Source organism: Dryobates pubescens, chromosome 1 (assembly GCF_014839835.1).
Source record: "Dryobates pubescens isolate bDryPub1 chromosome 1, bDryPub1.pri, whole genome shotgun sequence".
NCBI lineage: Eukaryota > Metazoa > Chordata > Aves > Piciformes > Picidae > Dryobates > Dryobates pubescens.
In genome coordinates, this window is record NC_071612.1 from 38090695 (window position 1) to 38110034 (window position 19340).

Below are 19340 nucleotides of genomic sequence, written 5' to 3' on the forward strand. Positions count from 1 at the left end.
CTCTCTTCCATTTCTGCCTAGTCTATTAATAATATCACTGGATGAAGAGCTGGCAGAATCCCAATCGGGATGAAACGGAAATAGTACAAATTAATAGCACAAAATGTAAACTCAGTATTGAAAATATGTTTTAAAATTTCATTTTCTGCTAAACAACTGAAGAAACATTTAGACCTTTCAAGAAAGACACATTTTGGATTATAATGTTAATGGCAGATGGAATCAGGGACTAGTATAGTTCCCCCATGATTCAGGAGGAAGTAGTTAGAGACCTGTTCAGCCACTTGGATCCCCACAAGCCCATGGGACCGGATGGCATCCATCCTAGGGTGTAGAGAGAGCTGGCAGACGAGCTGGCCGACGAGCTGGCCAAGCCACTCTCCATTATTTTTCAACAGTCCTGGCTCACTGGAGAGGTCCCAGAGGACTGGAAGCTGGCCAACGTGGTGTCCATCCACAAGAAGGGCCAGTTGGATGAGCCAGGGAATTACAGGCCTGTCAGCTTGACCTCAGTGGCAGGCAAGATTATGGAACAGGTCATCCTGAGTGCAATCACACAGCACTTACAGGATGGCCAAGGGATCAGGCCCAGCCAACATGGATTCAGGAAGGGCAGGTCCTGCCTGACCATCCTGATCTCCTTCTATGATCAGATGACTGCATGGTGGATGTGGGGCAGGCTGTGGATGTAGTCTACTTGGACATCAGCAAGGCCTTTGACACTGTCCCCCACAGTAAACTCCTGGTCAAGCTGTAAGCCTATGGCTTGGACAGCAGCACTCTGTGCTGGGTTAGGAACTGGCTGGAGGGCCAAGCTCAGAGAGTGGTGGTGAATGGTGCCACATCCAGCTGGCAGCCACTCACTAGTGGTGTGCCCCAGGGATCAGTGCTGGGCCCCATGCTCTTTAATATCTTTATTGATGATCTGGGTGAGGGCATTGAGTCCATCATCAGTAAATTTGCAGATGACACCAAGCTGGGGGCAGGAAATGATCTGTTAGAGGGTAAGAGAGCTCTGCAGAGGGACCTTAACAGCCTGGATAGAAGGGCACAGTCCAAGGGCATGAGATTTAACACATCCAAGTGCTGGGTTCTACACATTGGCCACAACAACACCAGGCAGTGCTACAGGCCGGGGTCAGAGTGGCTGGAGAGTGGCCAGGCAGAAAGGGACCTGGGGGTACTGGTTGACAGTAGGCTGAACATGAGCCAGCAGTGGGCCTAAGTGGCATATATCAGGAACAGTGTGGCCAGGAGTAGCAGGGAGGTCATTCTGCCCCTGTACTCAGCACTGGTTCGGCCACTCCTTGAGTCCTGTGTCCAGTTCTGGGGCCCTCAGTTTAGGAAAGATGTTGAGTTGCTGGAACATGTCCAGAGAACAGCAACAAAGCTGGGGAGGGGTTTGGAGCACAAGCCCTATGAGGAGAGGCTGAGGGAGCTGGGGTTGCTTATCCTGGAGAAGAGGAGGATCAGAGGGAGACCTTATTGCTCTCTACAACTACCTGAAGGGAGGTTGTAGCCAGGTGGGGCTTGGTCTCTTCTCCCAGGCAGCCAGCACCAGAACAAGAGGACACAGTCTCAAGCTGCACCAGGAGAGGTTTAGGCTGGATGTTAGGAAGAAGTTCTTCACAGAAAGAGTGATTGGCAATTGGAATGAGCTGCCCAAGGAGGTGGTGGAGTCACCATCACTGGAGGTGTTTAGGAAGAGACTGGATGGGGTGCTTGGTGCCACGGTTTAGTTGATTAGATAGTGTTGGATGATTGGTTGGACTTGATGATCTCAAAGGTCTTTTCCAATCTTGTTAATTCTAATTCATTTTACCACTATTTTGGAGAAACAATTCCAAGGTAATAAAGCTTGTAGAGTTGCCTCCAGATAGTTTTGCAGTATTGGTATTTTAAATATTAGGACTAATAGGCTTTAAACACATGTTGGATAAATCAGACTTGCACTGGTGTGAAAAGGCAATTATTCTAACAAGGTGGAAAGAAGAGAAAATTTCCAGGATTTTTTTTTTCCCTGTAAAACACATTTTCCAAACAGTCCCAGAGGACAGATGGTCATTTCTACAGTGACTGGAGGTGCAGTGAGCCACAAAACATTGATGCAACTTTACTGTGTGTGAAGGTAATTGTACCTGTTTGCCTCATTCCTGCCATGTGCTATTGACCCATCACCATAAAATTTCATGAATATAAAAATACCGTTTACTTCCAGCTCTGGGGAAGTTCAAAAGATGCATCAATTGGTGACAAACATTGAATTAAATAATGTTTTCAACACCTTCAGAATCTACTCCTCCTTCTTGTCTGTGACAAAGACACTGAAATCTGGTTTTTAACAAATGCTTTGATCTAAGGAAACTGTAAATGTCCTGATGAGGAGCACAAGTCCTAACTAAGCTGAGCTACCTGGAAAGGAGGTCAGCTTTTAGCACTGGGGCAGGCAGGAGAAGCAACAAGCTTCTCACCTGCAAATGGCGAAGCTGCTCAGGGAACAAGGCATGCTTGTGTAGGTCGTTAAACCATTCCCTCTCCCATTTTGAGGGCATTAGGTTAAGAAAGTAATCAGAAATACTTGACCCATCAGTTAGGTGATGTCTAGATACAGTAAGCAATTACTTGGAGCTTTCAGTTTTCTTATTCCCAGATCCCTGATGTCGATTCCCTCTGGTTACCAGGTTTCTGGTTTGTACAAATGTGCAATATTTGGACAGGAACAGTGCATCAATATTATGCTAAGCTTTGTTTACTCTTGTGTTTTAACCCATCCTTCCGATCCCAGGAAGCCCAAACCTATTGACACACCCTCAGCATGGTTTTCTTGATTAGCAAGCTTAAGCGCAGAGATGACCTGGCTGGTCTAGGAAAACACAATCGAAATGGCTTTAGTGGGAACACTGAATCCAGGAGTTTCTCTATTCCAATTTAAACATTTATAGCACTTCAATCACTTCTAACATTATTATTAAACTAATACATGTTTTAGTAGGTTGAAATATCTCCAGACTTAAAAATCCAGTGTTAGGTCCATATATTACAAACAGCAACAACAAAGGAGCTGACAAGTAGTGAGTTAAATAGAATTAATTTCCTCTCAGCTTCCCAGTGAAATCATAAAGCAATCAGACTTTTTCTTTATTTTTTGTGCTCATGGTATATGATACCACCAACCCAAAGTCCCTCAGTGAAATTATTTCCTTGTAAATCACTGCAGCCCATCCATTATGCTCAAGAAATATGATATTTATTTATTTTTTGTAAAGTGGGTAATACAAAGCAGAAAACAACAAAAAAAAAAGGTGCTGTTTTCTATCTCCTGGTATCTGCAGGAACCCCTGGGCTGATCTAAGGCTCACAGCTTCTAAATCCTAGATGATTTTAGAAAGCTAATGAGTATTTAGTATAACAGAATATGAAGAACTTATCAGACTTAATAAAAAGAAAAAAGGGAAAAAAAACAGGGGGGGGGGGGTAAGAAAAGAGGAAACAAAGCAGAGCTATATAAGAAAGCTTCTCTTTAACAAGCCCTAGCTAGCTGCCACACACATACATGTTTTACTATTTAATAAAGATTACTTAATACTGATGAGTAATCACTAAATGAAAAGATAGATTGTTTGTCTCACTGAAGAGCAGAGTGTAGGTGTTCCTGTTCCTAACAAGAAACATCCAAATTAAGGAAAACTTCCCGACACCTTCAATCTGGCAAGTAACTCAATCTGCAGTCATTATGACAACACTTTGATATTTTCTTCAGGAGTGTATTTTGTGGAAAGGAAAACACATTCCTGTCCTGGTGACTTGAATTAGGGAAATTATTGTATCTGATCTTTTCATTTGATTTTTGTACCTGATCAAATCACAGAAAATGTTGAGAAAAAAGACACTGTAAGGAAAGAAGAATAACCCACAGACAAAGATGACTTGGAATTGTAGAAAGTCTAGAGGAGGTCACAAAGAGGATTATAGGGCTGGAGCACCTCCCCTATGAGGGCAAGCTGTGAGAATTGTGGCTGTTCAGCCTGGAGAAGTTTCCAGGGAGACCTTTGACAGCCTTCCAGTACCTGAAGGGGCCTATAGAGAGCTGGGAAGGGACTTTTTACAAGAGCATGAGGGGCAATGGCTCTGAGCTGGAAGAGTGGAGACTTAGACTGGAGATCAGTAAGAAATTCTTTACAGTGAGTGGTGAGACACTGAAACAGGTTGCCCAGGGAGGTTGTGGATGCTCCACTGCCTCTAAATGTTCAAAGTCAGGCTGGATGAGGGCTTGAGCAACATCACAGAATCACCAAGGTTAGAAGAGACCTCAAAGATCAAGTCCAACCTGTCACCACAGACCCCATGACTAAACCATGGCACCAAGTGCCATGTCCAATCCCCTCTTGAACACCTCCAGGGATGGTGACTCCACCACCACCCTGGGCAGCACGTTCCAATGGCGAATGATTCTCTCAGTGAAGAACTTTCTGCTCACCTCGAGCCTAAACATCCCCTGGCACAGCTTGAGACTGTGTCCTCTTGTTCTGGTGCTGGTTGCTTGAGAGAAGAGACCAACCCCCTCCTGGCTACATGATCTAGTGGAAAGTGTCCCTGCCCATGGCAGGGGTGTAGGAACTAAATAAACTTTAAGGTCCCTTCCAGTCCAAACCGTTCTGTGAGGCTATGCATGTCAATAGGTTGGTTCAGCTACATTTCCTTCAACAAACTTCCATAATGCTAACTTCAAGTGACAGTCAGCCTAACACATCCTGGTGGTCACCTAGACTCATGGACATGCTCTGTAACCATGTGCAGAACTTCTTTCTGGTTTCTTGTTTAAACTTGAATAGTGACCGAGAAGTATCAGCCTACAGCTCTTGCTCTCTAAAGATATTTTTGTGAGGTTTTTCTCTCCCAACACAACTGAGAGTCTCCAGAATGAAAAGTCTGCCATTCTCATATCCATGTACAACATCTGCAAGTTCTTTGATCTGATGGATACATGCAGCTGTACTTTTCAAACACTGAGGCTAGGTTTTTTTCAACTGGGAATGTGAAGTGTTTGGTGTTGCCAGATCAGAAAAGCTTCCTGATTGTAAACAATATGTTTTGCTTTGTGCAATGACACATACACAGCATCTCATAAAAGAATTTAATATTCTTTCAAGATTTGATATGAACTATTGGAAGGTAAAGGTTCTCCTATCTCCTTTTGATGCTTTATTAAATTCATGAGAGATAATATTGTTTCTTGGACAACCTATGTTCATGTTTGTTCCAAGGTTTAATTTCCTAATAGGCTCTGAGAACATGAAGGAGAGCCTGAACAACAAGAGTAATTTCCTTTCCTTCCATTGTCACCTATAGTTTTATCTTACTCGGAGCTACACTTTGACAGTTTTGCTGCTGCCCTCTAAAGGAAGTTGTGGGTGGCTTTTGCCAAAGGGTAACTTTATCAAAATAAGGGGGAGGGTGAGTGGGAATAACAATCTCCAGCTACTGAGCTGGCTCTTTCTGAAGATCTAGCTCTTCTGCGTGGATTGGTGGGAGGGGACTTATGAAGACCTGCCTAATTCACCCATAAGAAATCCTTTTCCCCAGACACTACAGCAAGTCATTTCTTAAAAGTTTGGAAGATTAGAAAGACTTCAGCCTCGTCTTTTGGGTCCACCCTGCAGTGCATTAGAATAATCAATAATCCAGTTCAGAAACTGGATTCAGAATGGTTCTCTTCAAGATTAGTCCAGATAAGTGTGCTCAGTTATCTTACTTACCTTGACAGTCCATTCACTGAGCAGAGATTCCTGCATGTGGTACTAGATGCTCCTCACTGTGGGATGGTGATGCCAAACTTGATTATTTGTTCAGTTTCAGTTCCATAACGACTCAGTCCCTCTTCTCTGGTTTGCTTATCAAAACTGACTTGAATGTCCCCAAGAGGTGCAAACATGCCACAGGTCTAAAAAATTATTATTTTATTATGTTATTTTCATGCTGGATACTCTATTCTAATAATTTATAATTTTCATATACTTCACAATTTGGGGAATTGAGCATTGTGGTTCTCAAGAATTTCACAGAGCAACTATGGTTGGAAAAGACCTTCAAGATCATCATGTCCAACCATTATCTAACACTACGAAGGCCACTACTATACTATATCCTTAAACACTGTATCTAGGAAGCTGAAAAAAAAAAAAAGATAAATGCTTCTGGAATTCTATTAGGGAATAGTAAAAAAAATGAAATTATTATTTTCAAGTTATTTATGGACCACCATATTTGTCTAGAATAGAATAGAATTAACCAGGTTGGAAAAGATCTTTGGTTGGAAAAGATCATCATGTCCAACCTATCATCCAACACTATCTAAGAGACTAAACCATGGCACCAAGCACCCCATCCATTCTCTTCCTAAACACCTCCAGTGATGGTGACTCCACCACCTCCCTGGGCCTTCCAATGGCCAATCACTCTTTCTATGAAGAGCTTCTTCCTAACATCCAGCCTAAACCTCCCCTGGCACAGCTTGAGACTGTGTCCTCTTGTTCTGGTGCTAGCTGTGATACCAAGTGGTAAGAGAGAGATTAATTTGAGTCATGAAACCAACAATGTTTGTAATTACCAAGAAAACCTGCTGGACATCATTGAGAAAATACACTTCTTTGTTCCTGAAGAATTTGGACATTGTTTTTAGAGCTAAATAGAATTCAAAATACATTCCGATTTCTTTTTTTTAGGAGTCTGCTGGCTGAATTTTCATTCTTTTTGACTGTCAAACATCTCACTACCTCATAAATTATTTGCAAGGTGCCTGAAGGTGCAGTTAAAGAGGCCAAACTTGTGTTATGAATGCATGTTTCTTAAAGCTCTGCTAATGAATTGGTTTCCCTGTAGGGTACAGGAGACAGTACTTCAGTCTAATGAATGGCTAGCATTAAATTTCAAGCATCTTTTTGCTGAGAATAATGTCTTCTTTTTTTTTTTTTTTTTTTTTTTTTTTTTTTGTCTCTCTTTTTTTTTTTTCCCACCAAAAAATTCTGAAGAATAAGAAAGCTGAGGAAAGGATCTGATCCTGTGTTGCCCTACCTGGCTGAGTAGCTCCACTCTTTGAAAATTACAGAATATATAAAGACTTTCATCTGTGAATGTAATTAGTGGAAGGAGAGGCAGGTTTGCTTTACATCTGCAAGCATTGACACTTCAGTGATAGCTGCTGCTCTGATGCTGTGGTCCTCTGGCTGGTGATTTCCTTTCAAGCTGTGCTGCTGAAGTGGTTTCTGGTAGTTCAAAAGGTTCTTACTGGAGAAGAAAAAAAAACGAAAAGAAACCAAAACAATAAAGCCAGAGGAAAGGGTATGGAAAGTATTCTCAGAATTTTATACAGGATTCCTTTCAGTTAGTAGGTTGGACTAATTAAGGATAGATTTCTCCATAGTTGAATGGTAGAGGCAAGACTAGCATCTAGTCTCATCCTCTCAAATGAAAAGCAGTATCATTGATAAATGCTTCCATGATACAGCATCCATAATGACTTCACAGACACAGTTTTCCACTGAGGATTCAGTGCCTGGGATATTTATGTCCCAATTTACTTTTATTCAAGCACTTTTTCTTCCCACTGACTGACTAACTACCCTTTTTCATTTGGCAGTTCTTCAAGTCTCCTTGATTAATACTTTGAAGAAGTCAGTTCCTTAGAATTCATATGTTTATGGGAGTTAGTCAAGGTGTGAAGTTCTGAACAACATTCTTGCTCAATGCTGTGACGCAGAGAATCATAGAATCATTATGGTTGGAAAAGACCTTCAAGGTCATCAAGTCCACCTGTGAACCCAGCACCACCATGCCCACTAAATTATGTCCCAAAGTGGGCACAAATAAAATGTTATCAGAGAATCACAGCACAGTTTCAGTTGGGAAAGACCTCTAAGATCATCAAGTCAAACCATCAACCTAACACCACTATGCCCACTAAACCATGTCTGTAAGTGCCATGTCCACATGTTTCTTGAACACTTTCAGGGATGGTAGCTCTACCACAGAATCACAGAACTGCCTCCCACAGAACCTCCCTGGGCAGCCTGTTCCAATGCCTGACCATTCTAGAAGGAAAAAGTTTTTTCCTAATATCCAACCTAAACCTCCCCTAGTGCAACTTCAGGCCATTTCTTCTCATACATGCAGTAAACAGCTGCATTTATGCAGATATATATCACATTTTCTAAAGATACCTCCAGATTGCTAAGTCATTTTTCCCCATCCCTTTCACAGACAGAAACATTTTGAAGAGACTCAACCATGCCCAAACTGCTATACCCTATCTTTTTTCCCTTGAATTCTTCAGCCAATCAATCTTAGTTTCAGTTCCCTCCTGTTGTTCTGTAGCACTTTTTCCTATGCAGCTTAGTTTCCAATTCCTCCATTTGTTTGAATTTCTATTCCAAACGGCTAACATCAAACACTGATAATGTCTTTTCCTACTGAGCTATTTTCTGAGAACCAGCTTGATGCAGACCAGCAATACTGTAAACTGTGATACTGGTGCAAATTACAATGACTGTACATTTATTATGGAGCAGGCATAGCATGGATCATAGAATTTTCTTGCTTGGAACAAAAGTCTAGGATCAAAAGTCCAAACATCAATCTACCACCACCATGGCCATTAAGCCATGTCCTGATTTGCCTTGTCCACACGTTTCTTAAACACGTCTGGGGATGGTGAGTCTACCACATCTATGGGCAGCCTGTTCCAATGCCTGACCACACTTTCAGGAAAGAAGTATTTCCTAATATCCAATCTAAACCTCCCCTGGCACAGTTTCAGGCAATTTCCTCTCATTCTATCACCTGATACTAGGGAGAAGAGACTGACCCCCATCTCACTATAGTTTCCTTCCAGAGAATAGAGAGCAAAGAGTTCTCCCTTCAGCCTCCTCTTCTCCAGGCTAAACAAGCCCAGTTTCCTCAGCTGCTCCTCACCAGCCCTGCTCTCCAGACCCTTCACCAACTTTGTTGCTTTTCTCTGGACACTCTCCAGCACCTCGATGTTCATCCTGTAACAAGAAGCCCAAAGCTGGACATGGTAGTTGAGCTGCTAATTAAAGTGCACAGCACCATAGAATATACTCAGCTAGATTTTAGAGGCTGAAGTCTGCTAGCTCAAGCAAAAAGAGGCTCAAAGTCAGAAAAAGGTGTTCATGAGAATGGCAAATGGGAAGAAGAACAGTTGTCAGGGTATATATCGATTTCATTCCTCATTAGTTAGTTAATGAGACAGCTGATTCTGCATATGTAATGCCATTTCTTTTTCTTGCTTATGTGTCAGGAAGATTCTGATTTATTCTAATAATTCCATGAACCTAAAATAGGAATGTGTGATAAGTCACCGTCATGTGTCTGGTCAACAGGGAGTGCTAGAAACTCTGCATGTATTAGGAGCTGCATGACTCTGAATCAGTCCCTGATCACCTTCTTGTTAAAATTCAGAAATTACCCAAAGTTCAGTTCCATCCCTCACTTAATAACTGGGTGGACTTAAATCCAAGCTAAAAGACTTCGTGGGTCTCTTGTATCTTCACTGAGAGAATGGAACACAAAAAGGATGGAAATTGAGGCAAAGGAAGACATGATGTAAACCCGTAACTGTAATATCAAATGCAGGACATTACTGCCAGAATGTAGGAAATAGGTCTAATAGAGCTCATTATTTTTTTTTTTTTTTAATATAGTAATATGAAAAATTCTCACACAAGTTTTCAAAACCAGCAAAGGAAACATCATAGAATCATAGAATGCATTGGGTTGGAAGAGACCTTTAAAGGCCATCTAGTCCAAGCACACTGCAGTCAGCAGGGACATCTTTAACTAGATCAGGTTGCTCAGAGTCCCATGAAGCCTGAGATAAGACATTAGACATCTCTTTCAAATGACTGTATGTCACTTCTTTCTCCTTTTTTGGTCATCTTATATTTGAGGAAGAAGAGCAACAGAAAAGGGCAGTTGGAAGGCACCAGGCAGAATTTTTATAACAAGCAAGCAGAAGGTAATACTTGAGGACCCCAGAAGAATGGTTTAATGGGGATTATTAGTCCAATTACTTAAAACTGACTGACTTAAAACACTGAAGAATTCCAAACTGCTCAATAATATTCTGGATCATCAGATACTCTACCTCTTCTTCTTCTGCAAGCAGTTTCCCATCGCTGCTTCTGCTTCCTCCTTCCATATACTCCAGACATTGAGGGAATTTTGTCCCTAACAGAATGATTTGATTTCCCCTGCAGCTCCTGTTCACACTGAATATCCCACCAGCCTGGAATAGTGGATGATACAGAGATAAACATGCTAGCCAAGACCTAAGCAAATACTGTACAGCAATTTTTAGCTTACCCCCAGCCATCATTTGCCATTCAAAACTGACTTCAGCCAGGCTTAAGTACCTTTATTTCACTAATGTGGTTAGACTGAGCTTAAACTTCATGCAACAGAGTGGATTTACCATTTCACCATTTTGCCTAGTTTAAGAATTTGTGTAATACTCTGTTCTGGTGCTACTTTCAGTGTGTGATCTATGGCTACAAGAAACAGCAAATCAATTTTGAGGATAACTTGTTTTCAGGCATCTGAGGAGAAGTGAGATTCCATTAACTCCATCAATCACCTCCTGAATTGTTTTCCCCTTAGGAATGGTGAAATAACTTGGTGTCCTGATAGATGCTTAGGGCCAACACAGAAATAAACAGAAGGGAAAGCCCAGAACAAAACATTTTTGTGGTCACTATATAACCATAGGAATAATGAGGGGCTAGCTTTCTGATCCACATAGAGATTTAGAGAGCACTGTACCTATATATATATATATCCATAAATTTCTCTGCTTCAAAGAAAATAAGCAATAGAATACATGACTTTCCTGTTGAGGTCTGAGGTAATGTTGGCAGATACCTCCTATCAGTAAGATTTGGTAATTCAGCATTTTTCAGGATTTGTCCTGTGCCCTTCCTGTTTACACCTCCTTGAGCATGGTACAGCATAGAGGCTATGCATTGCTCATGTCCCATTTGGAAGCTATATGTACCATAAATTCCTTATTAAAATTGTTGACTTCTGAGTAAAAATAGAAGGGAGAATTGAGTGCACAACAGTTTAAGATGCTGACTTTATCTCAGATAAGTACCTAGTAAGACCCCTGCATCTAAGCAGAGCATATTTTTCTTCTTCGCTCTTATTGTTCTCTGGTATGAAAAGACTATTCATAACCTCTTTGCAATCTACTTCATCACAGGTGGCTGTCACTGCATGGAGAAAGGAGAGATGCAGGAATGAGAATGATTCAGATGTCTGGAAAATGTAGTCTACTATTAATGAAAAGAACACTTTCATTTTTGCATTTCAGTGTGATTACAAAATTTCCTTACAGGAGTGGAAAAAGTGGTATCTAGAGATAGTCTCAGTTTAAAAACAAGAAACAAAATGTGAGTGCAAGAAATGGAGCAGTTCTGCACCACTGTCTTTTTTTTCAGATCATATCTTCCATATAAAGAGAAGATTCAAGAAAGAAATACTAGCAACAGAAATAAGTATTTCTAATAAGCAAAGTTTATACTAATTAGCTCAGAGGACTGGAGAGATCGAGACATGCTGCCAAGTTTTCTACCACTGAATTTCATAGGACTTCATTTCTGAATTCTATTTTTATTTGCATGTTTTTCCTGCATGTAATGATTAGCTAAAAGTGCAGGTTTTGGATTTAGAAATGCGTATTTACACTAAACGTGAATTTATTTTTCAGTGCAACATGTGCATAAATTGCAAATATCAATAACATGCACAAAATGGTAGTGTCTTGCTACAGTGATAAAGCAAGCACCACAGCTTAGCCTTTAAAAGATAGTGGAAGGTTCCATGCTACCACTTGATTGAAAGGTATACTCCAGACGTTTTTACTAGGGCAATTTCTGCACCTTTTTTATTATCAAAGTAGAGGAGCAAGTAAATTTAAAACACAGGAATGGTCAAGGACTCATTAATTACTACAGAGCTTAAGGTGTTATGAATTGTGTCATTTCACAAACACAGCAAGAATAACATATATTGATAAACCAAGCTATCTATGTGAGGTTAGCATCCTTCACAGAAAGTCTGTTGGGAAGATCAGTGAATGACTGATAAGGAAGATTGAAATTAATTTCTTCTTTTAGAACAAGCAGTAGCCTGCTTTGTTCATTGGTTGGTTGGTTTGGTTGTTGGGGTTTTTTTGTTTGTTTGTGGGTTTTTTTGTTGCCGATGTTTGTTGGTTTGTTGTTAGGTTTTTGTTTGTTTTTGTTTGTTTGTTTGTTTTGGTTTTGGTTTGTTTTTCTGGTTATCTCAGCTTTCATGTGGACTCCCTACTTATTTCTTTCTCTTTTCAGTCATTATATTACTTTTATCCCCCTTTAACACAGTCTTATAACTGTGTTATAACTGTGTTATAAGACTCAGTTGCACCAGGGGAGGTTTAGATTCCATATACTGAAAGTATGGTCAGGCTTTGGAACAGGCTGCCCAGGAACATGGTGGAATCACCATCCCTGGAGGTGTTAAAAAACTGTAGACATACACTTTGGGACATGGTTTAGTGGATATGGTGGTGTTGGGTTGCTGGTTGGACTTTTGATCTTAAAGGTCTTTTGCAAATGAAGTAATCCCATAACATTTAGTATGTGCTTTGGGATTTTTTTTCCTTCTCCATCACCAGCTGCTGCTTCCTTGTTTTTCTTTATTCCTCTTAAATACCCCACACAATTCAGTGCTGTCTACTAAGTCTTTTGTCACCTATGGTACTCACCTTGACAAATCCACTACTGCTATGCACAGGTAAAGAAAGGGATAGCAGGAACTCAGAAGCAAGGTTAGGAGCCATAACTCAGCTTATAAAGCTGAACAAACAATATACTTAAGAAAAAATATTAATAAAAAGGAAAACCCTGTGCAGCAGAGATTGACCTACTATACAGGTAGTGAGTATATAGTCAACCACAAGACTGAGGCAATTTATTTGATAGGCTTATATTAAGAGGCATGTTTTAAATGATTACTTAAATGGTCTTTGAACTGATAAATTGCAGATACTGCCAAACCACAAGCTCCAAGCTAAGGAAATCACTCAGCAACTATTGAGTTAATTTCTGTGACTGTAATCACAAGTGGCCAAAAATACTGGGAAAACTTCCGTCACTGAAATAACCCCATGTTACTTCTCTGGCAAACCATATTTGCTCATCTCCATACCTTTATCTTCTCTCTCTTATACCTTCCCTTCCTCTTATTTCCCTCTGGCCTCCTTTTACACACTCACCTCGTTTTGTCTGGCTCCTGAGTTTTTTTGTGTGCAACCACAGAGTGCCCTCAGGTTAGTACCATCCTGCTGAAGCAACCCTTCCTGCTCACAGTTAGTAACACCAGCAGCTGTTCCTTCTGAGACGTTTCCCCTGTATTTTGCCTGTGCTGTCTCTTTAACTTAGCTGAGGACAATGGCCTTATTTGGCAAATGTTAGGAGAGACACTAAGGGATTCGGGATCAGGGTCCTGTCTTGATTTGCTGTTAAATGGCCACAATAGGTGACCAGCTCAGTAGGGGCTTCAGAGCATACACCATTCCCCTTAGAAGCTATGCTCCAAAGAGATGAAGATATATGAAGAAAGTATGAGAAGTACTTAATATCTGTCTCTAGCAGCAGAGCTTCTGGGGATGCTAACCAGTATGCTGATACACAGGGCAAAATCACAGAATTGTAGCAGTTGGGAGAGACCTCTGGAGATCATCAAGTCTGATCACCCTGCCAAGGAAGGTTCAACTAAAGAAAGCCACACAGGAACACAAGATGATCTTTGAGGCTTCCTTCCAGCCCACTGTAATGTGTGAAAATGTGCAGGTGGGTTTTGAATGTCTCCAGAGATCAAGACTCCACCACCTCTCTGGGCAGCCTTTTCCAGTGCTCCTTCACCCTTAAATTAAATAAGTTCCTCCTCATGTTTAGATGGAACTTCTTATGTTGAAGTTTGTGCCTGTTACCTCTTATTCTGTTTCTGGGCACCACTAAAAAAAGACTGGACCTATCCCCCTGACACCCGCCCTTTAAGTATTGAGAAGCAGTGATGAGATTCTCCCCCTCAGTCTTCTCTTCCACAGACTGAAATGACCCAAGTTGCTCAGTCTTTCCTCATATGAGAGGTGTTCCAGTCCCCTAACCATTTTTGTAGCACTTTTCTGTATCCTCTCCAGCAAATCCCTGCCCTTCCAGAACTGAGGAGCTCAAAACTAGGTACAATATTCCAGATGTGGCCTCAACAGAGCAGAGTAGAGGGGGAGGAGAACCTCCTTCAACCTGCTGGGCACCCCAGGATGCCATTGACCTTCTTGGCCACAAGGACACAGAGTCATCCTGTTGTCCACCAGCACTCACAGGGCTGTTCTAGGGAAATGTTGCTCCTTGGTGTACAATATTCATGAGCAGAGAAAAAAAGACATCTTGCCAGCAGGGTGAATCAGAGAGGGTTCTCTTGAAAGACTGAAAGAGCAGTAAAACAGCACCTATCAGGAGAATGTGAAGCATTCAGGTAGAGCTGGCACAGGATGCAGAGATATTGAATGTTGATATTTCAGTGGTGGCACAGCAGCTATGTTAAGTATATGTGTCTTCCCACAGAATTAATTTTAACATGTCTAAACCTTCACTGAGTCCTATATTTGTGTCAGCAGAACTGAGCAAAGCACAGGCAAGAGACTGACTGTGCACATGCATAACGGTTAATTAAGGCTTTTCTGGTAGAGGAGAAGAATGAGATGGCATATAGCTTTGTCACAGCACTGTACTCATTAGAAACCGGGGACAACATGGGAGCTGTCAGGAGAGCATAAAACTGATGGGATACCAATAGGCATTGACTAGCTACCAAGGAGGTCACTGTCAGAATGGCAAAATGTATTGAGTAACGTTTGAACCTTGCCCTTCACACGGTATGATGCAGACGGCATGCAGAGTGTCTAGACACCTTCACACAGCTCTGAGGAGAATGGATAGTGCAGTTATCACTCTATCACCATAACAGCAGCAAGAGCAGAAGAGCAGGAGGTGGCTTTCATAGAGATTGGCTGTATATTTTGGTCTTACATCAAAGACTGACGATTCTTCTCAGCGAGGGTGGTAAGACACAGGAACAGGTTGCTCATGGATGCCCCCTCCCTGGAGGTGTTCAAGGCCAGGTTGGATGAGGCCTTGAGCAACCTGGTCTACTGAAGGGTACTGGCAGGGTGGGAGTAGACTATATGATCTTGAAGGTCCCTTCCAACCAAAACCATTCCATGAATTTGGCTGAAGGGGAAAAATGAAGACACACCACTGAACATATCTATCTCCAGCATCTCCTTAGTGTGCCATTAATACATTATGTATTCTGATGTTCTTTTAACTAGGTGAGAGTTTTGTTCCTCGTTGCAAAAGTGAAATTGATTAAATGAGAGCATCTCTGAAATAAAGTAAGAAACATACTTCTTTCATGTTTTCTAGAGTATTAGTGGAACTTAAAAACTAAACTGAAGGTTTGGATTTTCCCCTTCAGTGTGAATACTGAATAAATCTGCAGATCTGCAAAGGTGTTGGGTATTTTTCCCTCCAATTTTGCAATCCTATATAATAATATATATAATCCTATATAATAATTTTCTCTTTCCCACTTTGTTTTAAATTCTGTTGGTAAATGAACCAGTAAGCTGAATATGCCTTTAAATTAACAGTGAACACATACTATCAGAAAATCATAGGATTATTTTGGCTGGAAAAGACCTCTAAGATCATCACATCCAACCATCAACCTAAGACCATCATGCAATGTCCAAACATCTCTTGAATACCTCCATGGACAGCAGAATAGAATAGAATAAACCAGGTTGGGTAAATCCACTACCTCCCTGTCCAAATCATAGTGAAATTCTGAGGTAGGTCTTGCATTTCCCACAATTTAATAGGCTTTTTATGGTGGTCTTAAAATGCAGTTAGTTTCCAAAAGTTTAATTTTACTTTGTAAGATTCATAACATCACAGAATGGTTTGGGTTGGAAGGGACCTTGAATATCATCTTGTGACAACCTCCCCTGCCATGGGCAACGACAACTAGACCAGATCACTCAAGGCCTCATCCAACCTGGCCCTGAACACCTCCTGGGAGGGTGCACCTCAGTGGGCAACCTGTTCTAGTGCTTCATCACCCTCAATGTAAATATTTCTTTATAATATCCAGTCTAAATGTTCCCTCCTAAAGCTTCAATCCATTTCCTCTTGTTCTATCAGATATATGAACATTTTTGTGGGATGTGTATAAATGCTATGCTGGCACTGCAGTTCCCAGTCATTAGTGAGGCAGGATATGCAAGAGGAGGTATGAGATGAAAACAAATCCAGGTTTCATCATGTGAATCCATAAGTAAAGAATAATTTAAATTGAAGTCGAGCTTGATGAGTGAAGACAGAGAAGGTTTGACTACAACCAGATCCAGAATATAGAGATGGTGTTTTAGCATGGAGAAATTAATTGTCTAATTGAATCAGGAAAGTAATCCATTAGCACAAAGATTAAAAAGAGCTTTTTTCGTTTGGCAAGCATGACAAAGAGATGATGATATATCACAATGTTATTATTGGAATAGGAGGATAGGAACAAAGATTTACCTGGATTATGGTAGGAAAAAGGCCAAATTATATGAAGCGGAATAGTCCTACAACACTTGAATGTTTTACTCCAATGCTATTTGGAATACATACTTTTTAATATCCCCCAAATCTGATATTTATTCTGTTTAAACAGAGGAGAAAATAAGGATGCCATGAGAGAAAGTTTAAGAGTAGCTTACTATCTCAAATTGAGTTGCTAAGACACAGGACAATGTCTTTAAAAAGTCAAGAGACATCCAAAAAATAACCAGCTGAAACCACCTCTCCTCTGATGGAACGTTATTGAGTAAAGCACAGACAACCCATATTCAGGCAGATCATTGCAATCCTTTCAGAATCCAGTAAGGATGTATTGGAAGTCCTGGTTGCAATTTTAAATGCTTAGTTTTACCTTTCATGGAGTATTAAAATAAGCTTTGTATTGATGTTATTCAAAATTAATTCATATGATCTTTCTCAGAAGAATCTTTGTGCACAGAAGTATTTTGAAAGACATTATTTTCCAACAAACCCTTAGCCCAGGGCCAGGTGGATTCCAGTAGAGGTGAAATGGCTCCTGATGTTGGCTCTGAGCACATCTTGGCAGGTATCTCTGATCTAGATGTTGTATTGCTTCTTTTATAGAAGCTGCATAGTAGAGAGTCCAAAATACTTCTTCAGAGAAAATGGGTGATAGAAAGGAGTCATGAGGAAAGACACATGCTGAAACAGTCAGAAAGAAATGGAAGATTACTTGACAGCTGGAAGACTTCACAAGCAACTGGATAGTAGGTGGTGGCTTGGGCTTTTAGCCTCCAGCTGAGAGGTAAGAGTAAATGCCTGGCAACTGCAGGCCAGTTTGCTCAGAATTTGTGCTGTGTATTGTACAACTTCATCAGTTTTTCTGGTCAGACTCCTGAGTTAGAGATCTAAAATAGTTTCTGGCTCGGAGAGAAAACTCATTAGTTTAATTCTGGTTTATTAATGTCCGAAAGTGCCATTATTACTAAGGCCTGCAGTGGCACAGGCACCATCAATTTTGGTTGCCCCCATCAGTTTCAGAAGATAGATAAGGCCACTAATTCACTGTATTGTAATTGTGTCCTAACGCCTTCACAGCCTCAACTTCCACTCTGAACTCCTGGGGCTTTTCCACAGTCCTCTCCATTACCTGTACAAAAGTGTTGTCCTCTGGAGCATGTCATCTTCCCGATCCCTTGTGACAGCAGCATCCACAACATGGTCCTGTGTGCAAAAGATTGCTCCTTTTCATCATCAGCAGTTTACCAGTATCTTGTCAATGTTGCCAACCATATTCATTAGAGGGAAAAAATAAGTCGATGGCATCCTTTCTTCATATTCTTCATAATGTTTATTAGTTTAGGTAAATAAGAGAATGATCTAAGATAGACAAAAGTAATTTTTATCTCTTCTATGTCTTCTAGAGAATCTGAATACTCCATGACTGCAACAGTTTTTTTGCTCATCCTCCAGATGTACATATTTCTGTGTTTTTTTGTTTGGGATATTTTCAGATGGTGGCCACCAAGATGTGGTTGATGATAACTTAAAGATAAAACAATGTTAGAATATAATATTTTTCATATTTAGCTTATTTTTTTCCTGTATTTAATTTTCAGTAATTTATCTTTCTTTGGACAGATGATGTATTCTCAGTGTATTTTTTTCAAGGTGGTGTGAACAACCTCTGTGAGGACTTTTTTCTCCTGAATGGAATAACTTCAGAAAGACATGTTATGAAGGGCAAAATCTTTCAAAAGTGTTTTGTGGTACAGTTGTCCACATTAACTTAAATCTATCACCTTGCCCTTCACTTACCTATTTCTATAAGCAGTGGTTGGAATTTCTCATTGTCAAGACTGAAAATTATTATCTATTACCATGCATCTTGGCCAAATAACACTTCGCTACCTTTGTGTTTCCCTAGTGTTAGATCTTTTTGAGAAGCTGAAAAATCATAGAATTATAGAATTTGTTAGGTTGGAAAAGACTTCTGAGATCATTGAGTCCAACCAGGAACCAAACACCACCATGTCCACTAGACTATATCCTGAAGTGCCATGCCTGCACGTTTTTTGAACACCTCCAGGTATGACGACTCCACACCTCCCTGGGCAGCTGTTCCTCTTCCCGACCACTCTTGCACAAAAGAAATATTTCCTAATCTCCAACTTAAAGCTTTCCTGACATAATTTCAGGCCATTTTCTCTCATTCTATCACCTGACACTAGGGAGAATACACCAACCCCCATCTCACAACAGGGAGTTGCAGAGAGCAATGAGGTCTCTCCTCAGGTTCCTTTTCTCCCCTTTACCAGACCTGTTCTCCAGACCCTTCACCAGCTTTGTTCACCTTCTCCACACCCACTTCAGCACTTCAGCGTCCTTCTTGTAGTGAGGGGACCCAAACTGAACCCAGTATTCAAGGTATGCCCTCACCAGTGCTGAGTACAGGGGGACAATCACTTCCCAGGGCCTGCTGGTCACACTATATCTGATCCAGGTCAGGATGCTTTTGGCCTTCTTGGCCACTGAGCACACCTGAACACACTGCACCCTTAGGTCCTTCTCCCCTTCCTCTTCCTTCTTCATGACAGGGAGTGATAACCAAATCTGTAATTGAGAAAGAGTAAAGGAATACAT